The following is a 16906-nucleotide window of genomic DNA, read 5'->3' on the forward strand; positions in this document are numbered from 1 at the left end:
AAACGAGGCTTGGTATGGGAGTGTCCATTTGGGCGCGCTGAATTTCAGAGTCAAAACACCACCCACAGCGGACAATGTGACTGTGTTTACATGGACATCTGTAGTCGAATTATTTGCCAAATTATTAAATGGTGGACTTTAACTGCAGTTTGGCTCTTTCATTCAGGGAATTCATTCATGTCCCTCGCGACAAACGAGATATTTGATTCGAGGAACTGCTCTAAGCGTGTATTCGTCATGCAATGTTTGATACCGCACGGCAAATGAGAGAAAAAAAAACTCTGCATTTCCCGGAAACTTAGATGCACACGGCAGGTAGGGTCAGAAAACCGCGTGTCTTATTCCGGTCACACAATCCAACACGAGGTTAGTTTGGTTGTAACTGTTAGTGCAAACTTGTTTACACTCGGTGCAATAGTTTGTTTGATACGAATAAAATACGAACTGAATAAACAATGAGCGCTGGTCGCTCACTTACCAAATCTGTAGAGACAGGACAATCACCAGCAACTAGAGCTGCGTCTTTATTTAGAGGAGACTAACGTTACAAGCGAATCCGGTGCCCGCAAATCCGGCTGTGTCCGCATACGCTGTTAGCGGATACGCTTCGTGGAGGGGGAACTGGAATTCCAGAAGGGAACAGAATCGACTGCTACTCCGGATCTCAGCGTTAGCAGATCAGAACAGCTCTCAGGTAAACAATAATCCTCCTTAGACACGTAAGTTATTATTGTCGCGCGTCGCGTACACTTAATCCACACGAGTCTGCACTCTCACAGAGAGAAAATGAAAACGAAACTTAACTGCAGCAAACTATAAAAGCAACACTTCACGCTTGTTTTGCCAACACAACGTGGCGTCTTTGTCGTCTACACTCTGACAGTAATGAATATTAATGAAGTTGCACAATAGAGCGCGCTGATTGGTTTGAACCAAGCCTTACTCATGCATTAATGCAACACACTGTAAGACGTAATAAGACTCACTCTGGCACAGACGCCCAGTCTGCACGCTGGAATACACGCTATTATGTCATGACCGTGACGCAGCTTCAAAAATTCGTTTCAAACAGGAAGTACGAATTTGCTTGAAATAACGCAAAAACAACCAATTTACACTTTTTAGTGAAATATAAGTGTCCTAATAGTGTTTTTAGCAGTGTGGGACACATATACGACTGTCAACAGCTCAAAAAATGTGTTTTGGTGTTTTGTGACCCTTTAAGTGGAACTGAGGGCTGAGGACGGGAATCAACTGTTTCTATTGTTATTTCTATGATTTAATACCGTCTAAAATGTCTAAAGTGATTTTGCTGTTTTTACGGTTAATTCTTTTAAAGTAATTCTACTTTTTATTCAAGATAGACTATGACTATGATAAGAATATAACTGCCTGAATGTAGACTATACCAATTTTTAACCAGTTTTCATAAAGATGGCTGAGAGTACACTCAGCCTTGAATAAGTAACAGATTATACTTTAAGTGTGTGTGTTCTATTTGACTGTTGATCCGTTTCACAGGTCTGGAGTCAGCTTTAATCAGTCTAAGGGATGTCTGACGTTTATGCTTAAACGTGCAGTAGGTGATTATCTTCAGAAACTGAATTTCTGAAGACAATCACTAATTTTTGTTCTGGTTAAAAGTCTCTTCACTGTCCAATAGTAATGATTACAGTAAATGATGTAAATGTGTTTATATGTATTTTTATATTCTGGGTAAAGCATAAAACAAAAAAAATGTTCATCCAATTAAATAGAGTCGGACTGTCATCTCCCATAATTCCGATAAGCAGGTCAGGCTGTCTGTCAGCAAATGTAGATTCGGACTTCTGTGCATCTGTTCACGCATATCCGCCATTAGCATGTGCCCGTCTGTATAAACGACCACGCGCGGTCCCGAGACGGACCGGGAGAAATCAAATGCTGAATTAAAACTTTTAAAAACCTGAATCAATATTGGTGTTGCTTTAGCACACTGAAGGAAGGACAACACCATGGAGGAAGTATTACTATTAGAGAGGTAATGTTCTGTTTTAAAACTATTTTAGTCAGGCTAAGCTGACGTTAGATTGTGTTGTGTTATGAATGACTTATATGCACAGACGTGTTGTTCAGCCACTGAAGTCTCGCGGTGAAATATTGATGTGATTATTTTCAGTTTCATAAGGTCATTTTACAGCATTGATAATGATTTATAGAAATATTTATATTTAGTTCAACAACAAAACATCAGCAAATAGCGCTTTTCAGCCTAACCTGCTTTATTAAGCTGAAGTTGCTTTTATATTTACGTTTGGTCATTTTTGAACAATGACAGCCTTCCTATACTGTTTATCGCTACTCTGAATATTCACTCTGAAATAGCATGTAAGTGTGGCTAAGTAATAAATGTAATTCCTGCATGGCGCTGGCACTAACTGGCAAATGACATGAACTAGTGGGGTTGTCTGTCTGCTGTTGTGACACGGTGCGCGCGTTCGCAATTTCAGGGGGTGTGGCTTTAAATCACAGTCCCTCGCCGCCGTCCAAAGATAATATGCTAAGCGGTTAGCATTTTGGCAGATCACCTACTGAACCTTTAAGATATTGTTAAGAATATACGCACAAACCCCACGTGGAAATTCTCCTAGTCTATCTGTGTTTTAACCAATCAGGCTAGAACACCTATATGTATGACGCAGTTAATGCAATATGTGAGAGTATAATTGTTATTGATTGGTGATTGTAAGCAGAGCGGCCTAGGAACTCATTGCGAGAGTTGAAGCTGGTTTCAGCTGATGAAACTGCAAACTATCTTCTGTAAACTTGATTTATTTATTTAAATCTCTGACTCTGGCTCTTTTTTAAATACCTGACTGGTCATTCTTTGGGTTAAACTGTATACTATCCCTACAGTTTTGGTGGAGGACGCGTGGCACTTGTTTACTGGTGACACCATTGATCAATCAACAAAAAGAAATGTAGAAAGATTTAAAATATTATAGACTAGGGATGGTCTGTGGAGTAGTGGGTAGTAACAGAACGCTGTTGGGTTCTCATTCAGACGTGAATGAAAGGCAAAATTTTGTGGTAGATTTGTGTGGAATCCCCTTGTGAGCTGGTGCATTTTGCGGTACACCTATAACGATAGTAATAAGTATAACAGCAGTTGAGGGGTGTACCTCCTCCACCCAGAGTTAAGTACTCAGTGACGGGTGTGTAAGAGGCTTTTAGGACATTCTCGGGGATAAAACTTGGACTGGTTTTTATTTAGTAGTGGACTAAATTAACCCGAGATTGTAATTAGTTCCACCACTGCTATCTTGCTGTTTCACAGACAAAAGGGCCCGAATCCTAAGAATAGAGTAGGTCAGATTATTAGGGAAAGAAATAGTTAAATAAATAAATAAATTCTTAAATAACATCTTAATCGGTATCCATTAGATAGTAGTGGCCACAAAAGTCAGACAAGAAACCTAGAAATATTAGGGCGAGGTTGATTGATCAATGATGCACCAGTAGCAATCCCGAAAAAAAAATATGACCCTAACTGGATTGGACCGATCTGGACAGTTTCCACATCTTGGAAACTCTTAAACTCTGATATAAAAAGAAACAGATGAGAGCAGAATGCAGTAAATGGCTCAGCTAAGCTCTCAGGTTTAAAATGATTTTAGAACCGATTTTAGAAAAAAAAATGCCTTTGGCAATTAATTGTCAATGAAAAGCTAAAATCTAAATATTGAGTGTCTAGTAGCAAAAAGCACAAGCACAGAAACTGACAGTAACATTATGGGAATAAAGAATAGCTTATGTTTTGTCGTAGGAGATGAGATTCTGTGTGACTGCACTGTTATCTTGGTTTAGCCCTCACCATGACTTTTGACTTTTGGCTGTAAAAGTAACAGAGACATGTCTGTATAAAAAATGTGCCATGTAAGTCTGTGCAAACAAGCAGCTTTATGGTTGGATTTAAATATTTTTAGTAATATATAAGTAACATAAATGGGGGTTGAAATAATACTTTGATGGATGCAGTTAACCCCTGAAAGATCTAAAACTGTTGTTGACTGTAACAGCATTACTTTGAAAAAGCATGTCAACTCTGTTTTATATGTTTTAGGACGGGCTTGAGTAAAAGATTACAATAAAATTATGTTATTGAAGTTAATGTTATGTTTAATGTATGTTTAAATTGAGTAAACATACATTAACAGTTCTGGATTGCTCAAAACTCTCTTTCTCTCTCATTAGATATCAGCTATGAGCTGCTATCTGCCTGTTCCATGACAACTGATAATCACAGTGTTCAGTTGGAAATGACATTATGTCAGAGTATAATTGTTATTGATTGGTGATTGTAAGCAGAGCAGCCTAGGAACTTATTGCGAGTGTTGAAGCTGGCTTCTGATGATGAAACTGCAAACTATCTTAGGTAAACTTGATTTATTTATTTATTTGAATCTCTGACTCCAGCTCTTCTTCATCTATCAGACTGGTCATTCTTTGGGTTAAACTGTAAACTATCCCAACAGCTAAAACCCTGCTCATGCACCATTTGGAATCGTAAAAAACCTTTTGTCTTTCCTCCTTTCTATCCTAGAGCCATGTTCCCTTTTGTATCCCATGCTCTACAGAGCTTTGGCCCTGTCAGTGCTAGGCACACTGATTGATGCAGTAGGTCACCAAGTTTATGGACAGGGGGAAATTAGAGTGTCAGGATAGCCTATGGCAAAGTCCCACTAAAGCAAAGGCTTTGGAAGTGCACAGACCAGTGGTCAGGCTCAGGGCATATGTACCCCTCGAGTCCCAGCAATGTTCCTCCAGGGTGGTGGGAACCGGAGAGCCATGTTCCCACTTGTATGCCGTGCACTACAGAGCTTTGGTCCTGTCAGTGCTAGACACACTGATTGATGCAGTAGGTCACCAAGTTTAAAGACTGGGGAAATTAGAGTGTCAGGTTAGCCTATGGCAAAGTCCCACTAAACCAAAGGCTTTGGAAGTGCATTGATTGCACAACAAAACAAACGAACAAAGCATCCCACATTCGTTTTCACCATGCATGTAGACTTTCCAGTTGACCCAGTAGCACCTCCCACGATTTTCTAAACCCATCCTCATGCACCATTTGGAATCGTGAAAAGTCTTTTGTCTTTTTTCATTTCTGTACTTTTACCCACGCACTAAAACAGCAATATGGAGCACTTCACGGATTTGCGTGTCATCCTTTCGCAGGGGCCATGCTAATCTTCTCTGTATCGATCCAATTTTAGTATATGTGCCACCGTAGCGAGCACAGACCAGTGGTCAGGCTCAGGGCATATGTACGCCTCGAGTCCCAGCAATGTTCCTCCATGGTGGTGGGACCTGGAGAGCCATGTTCCCACTTGTATGCCGTGCACTACAGAGCTTTGGTCCTGTCAGTGCTAGGCACACTGATTGATGCAGTAGGTCACCAAGTTTAAAGACTGGGGAAATTAGAGTGTCAGGTTAGCCTATGGCAAAGTCCCACTAAAGCAAAGGCTTTGGAAGTGCATTGGTTGCACAACAAAACAAACGATCAAAGCATCCCACAGTCGTTTTCACCATGCATGTAGACTTTCCAGTTGACCCAGCAGCACCTCCCACGATTTGCTAAACCCATCCTCATGCACCATTTGGAATCGTGAAAAGCCTTTTGTCTTTTTTCATTTCTGTACTTTTACCCACGCACTAAAACAGCAATATGGAGCGCTTAACGGATTTGCGTGTCATCCTTTCGCAGGGGCCGAGCTAATCTTCTCTGTATCGATTCAATTTTAGTATATGTGCCACCGTAGCGAGCACAGACCAGTGGTCAGGCTCAGGGCATATGTACGCCTCGAGTCCCAGCAATGTTCCTTCAAGGTGGTGGGACCCGAAGAGCCATGTTCCCACTTGTATGCCGTGCACTACAGAGCTTTGGCCCTGTCAGTGCTAGGCACACTGATTGATGCAGTAGGTCACCAAGTTTATGGACAGGGGGAAATTAGAGTGTCAGATTAGCCTATGGCAAAGTCCCACTAAAGCAAAGACTTTGGAAGTGCATTGGTTGCACAACAAAACAAACGATCAAAGCATCCCACATTAGTTTTCGCCATGCATGTAAACTTTCCAGTTGACCCAGTAGCACCTCCTACGATTTGCTAAACCCATCCTCATGCAACATTTGGAATCGTGAAAAGCCTTTTGTCTTTTTTCATTTCTGTACTTTTACCCACGCACTAAAACAGCAATATGGAGCGCTTCACAGATTTGCGTGTCATCCTTTCGCAGGGGGCATGCTAATCTTCTCTGTATCGATCCAATTTTAGTATATGTGCCACCGTAGCGAGCACAGACAAGTGGTCAGGCTCAGGGCATATGTACGCCTCGAGTCCCAGCAATGTTCCTCCAAGGTGGTGGGACCTGGAGAGCCATGTTCCCACTTGTATGCCGTGCACTACAGAGCTTTGACCCTGTCAGTGCTAGGCACACTGATTGATGCAGTAGGTCACCAAGTTTATGGACAGGGGGAAATTAGAGTGTCAGGATAGCCTATGGCAAAGTTCCACTAAAGCAAGGGCTTTGGAAGTGCATTAAAACAACAAAACAAATGATCAAAGCATCCCACATTCGTTTTCACCATGCATGTAGACTTTCCAGTTGACCCAGCAGCACCTCCCACGATTTGCTAAACCCATCCTCATGCACCATTTGGAATCGTGAAAAGCCTTTTGTCTTTTTTCATTTCTGTACTTTTACCCACGCACTAAAAAAGCAATATGGAGCGCTTCACGGATTTGCGTGTCATCCTTTCGCAGGGGCCATGCTAATCTTCTCTGTATCGATCCAATTTTAGTATATGTGCCACCGTAGCGAGCACAGATGAGTGCACAGGCTCAGGGCATACGTACGCCTCGAGTCCCAGCAATGTTCCTCCAAGGTGGTGGGACCTGGAGAGCCATGTTCCCACTTGTATGCCGTGCACTACAGAGCTTTGGCCCTGTCAGTGCTAGGCACACTGATTGATGCAGTAGGTCACCAAGTTTATGGACAGGGGGAAATTAGAGTGTCAGGATAGCCTATGGAAAAGTCCCACTAAAGCAAGGGCTTTGGAAGTGCATTAGCACAACAAAACAAACGATCAAAGCATCCCACGTTCTTTTTCACCATGCATGTAGACTTTCCAGTTGACCCAGCAGCACCTCCCACGATTTGCTAAACCCATCCTCATGCACCATTTGGAATCGTGAAAAGTCTTTTGTCTTTTTTCATTTCTGTACTTTTACCCACGCACTAAAACAGCAATATGGAGCGCTTCACGGATTTGCGTGTCATCCTTTCGCAGGGGCCATGCTAATCTTCTCTGTATCGATCCAATTTTAGTTTATGTGCCACTGTAGCGAGCACAGATCAGCGGTCAGGCTCAGGGCATATGTACGCCTCGAGTCCCAGCAATGTTCCTCCAAGGTGGTGGGACCTGGAGAGCCATGTTCCCACTTGTATGACGTGCACTACAGAGCTTTGGCCCTGTCAGTGCTAGGCACACTGATTGATGCAGTAGGTCACCAAGTTTATGGACAGGGGGAAATTAGAGTGTCAGGATAGCCTATGGCAAAGTCCCACTAAAGCAAGGGCTTTGTAAGTGCATTAGCACAATAAAACAAACGATCAAAGCATCCCACATTTGTTTTCACCATGCATGTAGACTTTCCAGTTGACCCAGCAGCACCTCCCACGATTTGCTAAACCCATCCTCATGCACCATTTGGAATCGTGAAAAGCCTTTTGTCTTTTTTCATTTCTGTACTTTTACCCACGCACTAAAACAGCAATATGGAGCGCTTCACGGATTTGCGTGTCATCCTTTCACAGGGGCCATGCTAATCTTCTCTGTATCGATCCAATTTTAGTATATGTGCCACCGTAGCGAGCACAGACCAGTGGTCAGGCTCAGGGCATATGTACGCCTCGAGTCCCAGCAATGTTCCTCCAAGGTGGTGGGACCTGGAGAGCCATGTTCCCACTTGTATGCCGTGCACTACAGAGCTTTGGCCCTGTCAGTGCTAGGCACACTGATTGATGCAGTAGGTCACCAAGTTTATGGACAGGGGGAAATTAGAGTGTCAGGATAGCCTATGGAAAAGTCCCACTAAAGCAAGGGCTTTGGAAGTGCATTAGCACAACAAAACAAACGATCAAAGCATCCCACGTTCTTTTTCACCATGCATGTAGACTCTCCAGTTGACCCAGCAGCACCTCCCACGATTTGCTAAACCCATCCTCATGCACCATTTGGAATCATGAAAAGCCTTTTGTCTTTTTTCATTTCTGTACTTTTACCCACGCACTAAAACAGCAATATGGAGCGCTTCACGGATTTGCGTGTCATCCTTTCGCAGGGGCCATGCTAATCTTCTCTGTATCGATCCAATTTTAGTATATGTGCCACCGTAGCGAGCACAGATGAGTGGACAGGCTCAGGGCATACGTACGCCTCGAGTCCCAGCAATGTTCCTCCAAGGTGGTGGGACCTGGAGAGCCATGTTCCCACTTGTATGCCGTGCACTACAGAGCTTTGGCCCTGTCAGTGCTAGGCACACTGATTGATGCAGTAGGTCACCAAGTTTATGGACAGGGGGAAATTAGAGTGTCAGGTTAGCCTATGGCAAAGTCCCACTAAAGCAAAGGCTTTGGAAGTGCATTGGTTGCACAACAAAACAAACGATCAAAGCATCCCACATTCGTTTTCACCATGCATGTAGACTTTCCAGCTGACCCAGTAGCACCTCCCACGATTTGCTAAACCCATCCTCATGCACCATTTGGAATCGTGAAAAGTCTTTTGTCTTTTTTCATTTCTGTACTTTTACCCACGCACTAAAACAGCAATATGGAGCGCTTCACGGATTTGCGTGTCATCCTTTCGCCTCTTGCGGGAGAATCTTCGGTTCTCTTCCCGTTCCAAAGTTCCACAAAGCGTGCTTCCGAATTTGGTCATGTCATGTAGCGTGCCGTTGGCTCTTTGAGAAAGTTCCACTGAACGTGCGCTAAGATTGGCCGCTGGGCGGGACCTCCAGGAAGCGCGATTTATAAAGCGGTGCAGTAGATAGAGGAAGTTAAAAAAGGAGACAAAATAGACTATAAAGACGACAAGCTTTGTTGTAAATGTTTATTTTGTTTGACAAAAAATAGATATATACATGTATATGTTTTAGGGCTTTATGATAGCATAGAAAAACGCGATTATTTCTAAAATAACATTTCCCTACAAAAATGCATTTTTTATCTGTGTTATTAAATCTTTTACTTAATAAAATTAAACAGTTAAAAGAAATTGTTCAGATGCAAATAACTAATTCTAAAAATTAAGTCTAAAAACACTGTAAAGGTGCAAACATTTAGTTTTTAAAACAAATAAGCAAGATATTTTGACTCTTGTTGGCTGTTGTCATTTTCTTTTTTCTTCTTAACTTCTGCTATTAGTGTTTATTTACAGCTCTGGGTTATGCTTTGAGCTGCTCTAGCAAATAGCCGAGCAGCAACTACTGGGAAGGTAGTTTATATAATAATTTATCATACGTTTGTGATTTTTTTAAAAATATTGCATAAATTGTTGTGATAATAAAATAATTTTTACGCTATATTGTACTGCCCTAATATGTTAAAAGTATAAATGGTTATATATTTTGTGTAAATAAACATTATTCTATTTTATTTCTAATCTCTGTGTACATTTCAGCTTTTTTTAAAGATATTTGTTTAGTAGCTATAGTGTCCCAAGAGTGAGTTATCTGTTGTGACTCGAATAACTTTACACAATATTTATATTACACTTTTTATCATTTTTTTCTATTCATTTATTGCAAACAAGAGTTAACTTAAGAGGTAACTTCCAAAAATACACTGCGTACACACATTCATGTGGTTGTTTTAATGTTATCATTGTGTAATTTAAAGGATTGTAATATTAGGGTTCTGTATATTATTTATAAACAAGTTATAAACTCTAGTTTAGCTAACAGTAAAAATAAAATGGTATAAAATTATATTGTACATTAAATTTAGGTAAATATTCAATGTAAATGCAGTAACACCTAAAAATAATATGTGTATATGTAAATACAACTGTAAACATTGATGTAAATGAAATATTTTAAAATATATTTAATTGAATTTTGAAATAATTTATCAAACTTTTAAAAATTGACAAACCTATTTAAATATCAATGCCTGAAATTTAAATTTGAAAGTATTTTAATGTAATATTTCTTATATCCTACAACCTAATATTTTAGGTACTATATTTAGTTTAATCAGTTGTTTAAATATTTTATTATGTGTTATTTAATATTAATAAATAAGTTACCTGAACATTACGGTCAATATAATTGACAAAATTCTAAAACATTTAAAAGTCAATATTTCAGTATGTTTATTATTGAACTATTAAAATATTTTATTTCTTAAAAGGTGTAAAATATAAGTCCTGATTATAAAAACATTTTATCTAACTGACATGCAATTCAAAAAAGCTATATTTAGTTATGTTGCAAATAAACATAGAATTATATTTGAATATAATGTAATACATTTATTAAAAAATAATACTTATTATTATATGTTACTCAATTCATTTAAAATGGATTTGTATATTTATATATTTAAGTATATTTAACTTGCTTGTTAAATAAATATAATTTTGTTATTTAAACTATTATTTTTATGCAACAATCAATGTGCATGTTCATTTGCTAAATAAAAAGGAAATAATGTTTTGCATGCAGATTTATGTGAAATGGTGAATATAGGTCTATAATCACCTTGCAATTTCGAAATCATAGCTTTTTTGCTTTAAGTATAGACTATTCAGTTCATAAGAGCAGTTCAATCTTTTATGAAGTTTGCTGTATAAAAATATAACAATTTAAAATATATATAATTATCGGCCTATACATATCGGCTATCGGCCTCCAAGTCTGAAGAATTATCGGTAATCGGTATCGGTCAAAAAATCCATATCGGTGCATCCCTAATTAAAACCAAATAAAAATATTTTATACCATTCTGTCTCCTCCTCAATCTGCTCTGTTTTACTTGGCATCATTTGTTTAATACTTTCTTATTACTTTGCCATAAATGTATTTAATTCAACACATTTTAAAAACAAATGCATAATACCTTCATTTTCCAGTCCACATATTTTGCATAATGCATTCTCACTGCTTCCAATTTGTGCCAGTTTTGTTTCAGTGAAAATAACATTATGTCTGATAAAATAATCCAACGTTTCAATTTTTGCGTTTAAATATTTCCATTTTAAATTCTTCCAGATTCCCTCTTCGTCTATTTCCACAAAGATTTTTTTTTCCAAAATTGTTCTGAAACTGGTCTTTTATGCACTTTGTTTCTGAAACAAATGTAGAAATTTTTGAGAACACATTCTTGAAAATCTTTCCCATTTTCCTTTAAAAACATTTTCACATTATTCCTTCATTCGAATTTATGATTTCAAAACTTTCTGGATCCACACCTACATATGTTGCCATAATTTATCGTCCACCCAAACTAAATAATGAATTTCTAAATGACTTTGCTGCTTTTTAACACATATTACCACCCTCTCACCTAATATTATAGTTTTAGGAGATTTTAATATTCATGTGGATAATTTTAATAACTCCCTTACAAGAGATTTTATATCCTGTCTTGAGAGCTTTGGACTTCAACAGCATGTCAATGTTCCCACACACTCTAAAGGACACACCCTCGACCTCATCTGCTGCTCTGGTGTTTCACCCATTGACCTCTCTGCTGAGGAACTCCCTATAACAGATAATTTTCTTCTCTCATTTAATTTTGCACTCTCTCTTTCTTCCACCAAATCTCTCCGTACTATTTCCTTCCGTAACATAAAACATATTAATTTAGAATCCTTTTTTTGCTAGTATTAACTCTCTTCCTGAAATTACTAACCTTTCATCACCAAATGATTTAGTTTCTCATTACAACACTGGACTTCAATATAAGTCTCTGTAATAAAGTTCACGGCCCTTTGGCCGCCTGGAAGAAGGAGGCGGAGAACCGACGTAGTTTAAAAATATTTATTAATAACAGGGACGGCAGCTCCTCACGGAGACAATGGGGGGGTTGGCACCACAGCCCCTGCGAGACCTATATGAGATAGGCCGAGAGAACAGGAGATGAAAAAAAAGGAAAGACAGAGTACACCAGGAAAGGGGAGAGAGGAAAATGAAAAAAAAAATTGGGGTTCGGTTCTCCAGACACGCTGCCACTCGGTCCTCCACCAGCTGAAAGATGCGATGACGTGCTGGGAGCCCTGTGGAGGAATCTATCCACCCGTCCGTCTTCTGGCGTCCGGCGGCGGTTCTCCTGGCTGGCTGGCGGCATCTCTGGTCTCCTGCTCCGCCTCCGTGGATGGATGCAGGCTCTGGCATCATGGTAGATCGCGGTGACTCCCCCGGGTTCTGTTGGATGGCTCCCTTCAGCACTTTCCCCTTCGGTGGTGAGCCCTGCGTCTCCTGCTCCTCCCCATGCTGGGAGACGGCAGCAGGCAGATCCTTTCCTCGCCAGCCTCAGGCCGCCCCGGCACTCTGGGCAGACGAACAGGTTTCTTCCCCACCCGGGTTAACTCCCAAACACTCGCCCCTCTCTCAGCGGCAAGGGCATCTGGACAACGCGTCCCTCCTTCTCCCGGGCTTCGGCACCACTGTAATAAAGTTCATGGCCCTATAGCCGCCAGGAAGAAGGAGGCGGAGAACCGACGCAGTTTTAAAATATTTATTAATAACAGGGACGGCAGTCTCCGTGTCTAAACCAAAACGAACGGACGGCAGCTCCTCACGAAGACTGCCGTCAAACTGAAAGCAAAAGTAAAATATGTCCGGGCCCGGTCCTCTCTCGGCTTCCTCTGCCATAGTTCCTCCTTTTATGGTCCAGAGCTCCTTCCGTGGGATCCGAGGCAGGTGCGCACCGCAGGTGTATCCACTTACGCGGTGGCCTTACTCCGTTCCCACGGCTCTCGGCCACGCCCCCTCAATCAGGTCAAAAAAGTCAATCAGGTAAGCAATGAGCGTAGCTGCTGCTGCTTCTCTTCTGTTTCTGCATATTAACAGCAGGTGTTCATCATCAGTCCTCAATCATCACTTAATTAAACTCATCATCGGCTCATTAACTTTACTCTGCTGCTGAGTAAATTTTGCTCAATTTAGAGAGGGACCAAATGTTCTCTGAACTGAGTAAATTTTACTCTGATGATTTTACTGTGTACAGGTATGGATCATATGTTTTGTCCCAGCTAAGATCTTAAAATGTTCTTTACTTCTCATAGTAACAACTAATGATAATAATTGTCATGGTCACATATATTGCTGTATATGAAGGGATATTTATTTATTAGCATGTTTGTTGCTATATTTTAATGAAACAACTGTTTACTATGTATATGGAGCTATCAAACCGACACGAGCGTTGAAAATAATACATAAGCTAAACTTTTTCAGGTTTTGTGCAGCCATATATACATGTAAGTAATATCACAGTATAAAAATAACCTACAACACGAAATCTCTAGGACAGGTGAACTTTCCTACGACACAGAGTCACCAGCACAGACCAAACACTGCACAAAGAATGAGATATTTCAAACATGATGTGACCTTAGCATTATTGTAACAATAAAAATAACTTACCGCACAAAATCTCTGTAATGGATGAACGTCTGACAGCGCAGTGTCAGGCACACAGACAAAATACTGCACACACAGTGAAATATTTTAAATGTGATGTGAGCAAAACATACTGTTTATCAGAACAGGATAAAAAATAACCTACCACTCTAAATCACTATGACAGGTGTACTTGCTGACAGCGCAGCCTCACGAACAAAGACAAAATGCTGCACAAAGAGTGAAAAACTTCGAACGTGATGTAACCAGAACATACTGTGCATCAATATAACAGTATACAAATAACTTACCACACGAAATCTCTACGACAGGTGTACTTTCTGAAGGCGCAGCCTCACGAATACTGCTCAAAAAGTGAGATATTTCAAACATGTCGTGAACAAAACACACTGTTCATCAATATAACAGTATAAAAATAACTTTCCACACAAAATCACTTTAACATACAAATTTATCTCGACAGCAGATGTACTTTCTGACCCGATAAATTGAGCATTCAGAGCAGGAGAAACTTTGGAAAATCCTCAGCGCTGATTGGCCCTGATTTTAAACTTTAGACAATGCATCCCTCCGATTAGCCCAGGATCTAAGCAAACTGTAGACAATCGCGGCTTCTCGTTGGACGAGAGTCTACAGTCTACAGTTACCATTGCACGTTCCCTGGGCAGATGTCTGCGAATTCCCCAAATGTGGGAATCTCGACTGCATAATTTCTGGTAGTGGGGGACTGCGTTCGCGCTCTCCCCTGAGCACAGTGGTTCAAGACAGAGTTCAGGCGGTAGTGTCGGACCCGGCTGGAGCGGCGCTTCCCTCTCTTCCTCGTCCTTTGCTTAGCCTCTTTTGCTCCAGTAGAGCTGCGCGCGCCTGTGCAAGGCCTGCCCACCCGCCGCTAGAAAAGTCTGTTCTGATGCCGAAAACTACTCGAAAGGTCCCCCCTCAAAGCGGTTTGACCAGGTGAAGGAACACGCAAAGAGAGCCCCCGGTGGCTTTCATCCGCCAAGCGAGTGTGCCCTGTGGAATGTCAGAGTTTTATTTGCCGGCCTGCCGCTGTTACTGACGGAACGAATGCAGACCGTGTGAAAGGTCATCATTTTATCTGCCATTAAGTAAGCGAATGTTTCTGCTCGGATCAGAGGTAACTTTGTTTCAAGAACTGCAATCTTTTGCAGACGTCTGTGGCGTTTTAGGCAGAGGGACGGTTCTAAACCAATCTGAACCAGAGGCAATTTCGCAGCCAGCCGTCGGTGGTTTCCCGTCCCAGGAATGTAAGGTGCTTGCAGCGAGAGGTTGTTTCGTTAGCGCTTCCGCTTTCGTCAGTTAAGTTCTTTTGCGGAACGTTTGTAGATCCCGTCGTGTTCTTCAAGCTATGTCGTTTGAGCACTGTGCTGATAGGCTGACGTAAGAAAACAGGACACAAAATATACAAGGCAAGAGTGCAAAGCACGGAGCTCTAGGCAAAGGCGGTCCGAACCGCAGCAAAGCAGGAGGTCGACATGTCCAAATAGACCAAATCAGAAACTAAGCAGAGAAAAACGACATCTGTAGAGAAAGAAAACAGATGGAGGAAAAGAAAGAACGAGAGGATCCCCTCCCCTCCCCCCATAGAGGGTCTGTTATCCCCAGATCGAGTGCGTCCAGTGGAATCCATGTGTTGGCAGCCCCAACTGATGACAAAACACAAAGCAAGCATCTGGAGGAAGCTCAAACTCTTCATGCGTTGCCACAGTTACTAGCGAGTGGTTTGCAGGCACAGGCACGTCTGCTGCAAGTACAGCGCCGTCAGGGAACAGGGGTTGCTGGCCCATTCCCCATGCTCGGTTGCTGGGCATCACCGCCCTGGAGTACGGCCGATAGAAACGGCGGCTGCCATTTGCGCCACCCGGCAACTCATACCTACCTGGCAGGGGAGATACCATGATCAAGAAGGTGGTTCACCCAGGGTGAGGCTTGGCCATTGCACTCCGGCCACGCTGACCCCTGCGAATTCCCCAAATGTTGGAATCTCGACGTCATAATTTCTGGTAGTGGGGGACTGCGTTTGCGCTCTCCCCAGAGTACAGTGGTTCAAGACAGAGTTCAGGCAGTAGCGTCGGACCCGGCTGGAGCGGCGCTTCCCTCTCTTCCTCGTCCTTTGCCAAGCCTCCTTTGCTTCAGTAGAGCCGCGCGCGCCTGTGGAAGGCCTGCCCACCCGTCGCTAGAAGAGTCTGTTCTGACGCCGAAAACTACTCGAAAGGTCCCCCCTCAAAGCGGTTTGACCAGGTGAAGGAACACGCAAAGAGAGCCCCCCGGTGGCTTTTATTTTATTTTATTTTATTTTATTTGCCGGCCGGCCGCTGTTACTGACAGAACGAATGTAGACCGTGTGAAAGGTCATCATTTTTTCTGCCATTGAGTAAGCGAACGCTTCTGCTCGGATCAGAGGTAACTTTGTTTCAAGAACTGCAATCTTTTGCAGACGTCTGTCGTTTAAGGTTTGCAGGGAATTTTTTCGTCAAATCCTCGTACAACGTCAAGTCATGACATTTGACAGATCCACGCCCTAGTATCATGGGTCATCCAGTGAGCAGAGAGCCATAAAACAAGGATAAAACAAGGATAAAACAAGGCGTACGCGTTGGTCAATCGAGCGGACAAAGCCAACTCAGCGTGACAAGCTCCCTGCAGGTATTAGGGCCAATTTACAATCCGGGCCCGACACAGCTGTACAGGTCCTTGCGAAATGTCCCCTTTCGTCACATTTGAAGCACCTGAATTCTGGGCGTTCCTTCATCACATTTTCTGAGCTCATGCATAGTCGACAGGTTTTTACCTGATTGGTGTGCATGACTCTAAAGTGCTGTGGCGCTTCCGCCGTCTCGATTTTGGTACTGTATGGTAAGGAGACCATCTCTTCCGGAAATCTGTTTTTTACAAACCTTGTTCCATCTTCTATGTTTGTGCCAGGATACAATCTTCTTTTATTTTAGATATGGGGAAAACTCCCCATCTCTCTAGCTTGCTTAAAATTTCTTCATTTGCTAGGTAAACAGGCAGATGCTTGAACGAAACAACATAGTCTCTGTTTTGTAACCTCCGTACTTCAGATTTCACTCCTTTAATTGTCAATCCATTGTCTATTAAAATTTCAGTGTCATCTTCAGTCTCCATTGTTACTTCATACTCCCTTTGTTTGTTTGGGTCTCACCGCCAGCATTCTTCCTTCTCCAATCAGCTCCGTG

At 41.7% G+C, this 16906-nt stretch overlaps 1 protein-coding gene and 8 non-coding genes across 9 annotated transcripts in view; 1 reads left to right on the forward strand and 8 right to left on the reverse strand.

Moving 5' to 3' along the window:
* Positions 1-16906, reverse strand: part of LOC137491295 (uncharacterized) — a 331835-nt gene that overhangs the window by 90306 nt on the left and 224623 nt on the right. The gene's annotated exons all lie outside the window — the stretch shown is intronic.
* LOC137494532 (U6 spliceosomal RNA) lies at positions 5170-5276 on the reverse strand. Its single transcript, XR_011014478.1, has one exon. It is a non-coding gene; the product is annotated as a U6 spliceosomal RNA (small nuclear RNA).
* On the reverse strand, positions 5699-5805 carry LOC137495071 (U6 spliceosomal RNA). Its single transcript, XR_011015016.1, has one exon. It is a non-coding gene; the product is annotated as a U6 spliceosomal RNA (small nuclear RNA).
* LOC137494953 (U6 spliceosomal RNA) lies at positions 6229-6335 on the reverse strand. The gene has a single exon (XR_011014897.1). It is a non-coding gene; the product is annotated as a U6 spliceosomal RNA (small nuclear RNA).
* LOC137494585 (U6 spliceosomal RNA) lies at positions 6756-6862 on the reverse strand. Its single transcript, XR_011014531.1, has one exon. It is a non-coding gene; the product is annotated as a U6 spliceosomal RNA (small nuclear RNA).
* Positions 7283-7389, reverse strand: LOC137494925 (U6 spliceosomal RNA). Its single transcript, XR_011014869.1, has one exon. It is a non-coding gene; the product is annotated as a U6 spliceosomal RNA (small nuclear RNA).
* Positions 7810-7916, reverse strand: LOC137494932 (U6 spliceosomal RNA). Its single transcript, XR_011014876.1, has one exon. It is a non-coding gene; the product is annotated as a U6 spliceosomal RNA (small nuclear RNA).
* Positions 8337-8443, reverse strand: LOC137494717 (U6 spliceosomal RNA). Its single transcript, XR_011014663.1, has one exon. It is a non-coding gene; the product is annotated as a U6 spliceosomal RNA (small nuclear RNA).
* Positions 15578-15741, forward strand: LOC137494466 (U1 spliceosomal RNA). Its single transcript, XR_011014424.1, has one exon. It is a non-coding gene; the product is annotated as a U1 spliceosomal RNA (small nuclear RNA).

This window comes from Danio rerio, chromosome 4 (genome assembly GCF_049306965.1).
Source record: "Danio rerio strain Tuebingen ecotype United States chromosome 4, GRCz12tu, whole genome shotgun sequence".
Classification (NCBI taxonomy): domain Eukaryota; kingdom Metazoa; phylum Chordata; class Actinopteri; order Cypriniformes; family Danionidae; genus Danio; species Danio rerio.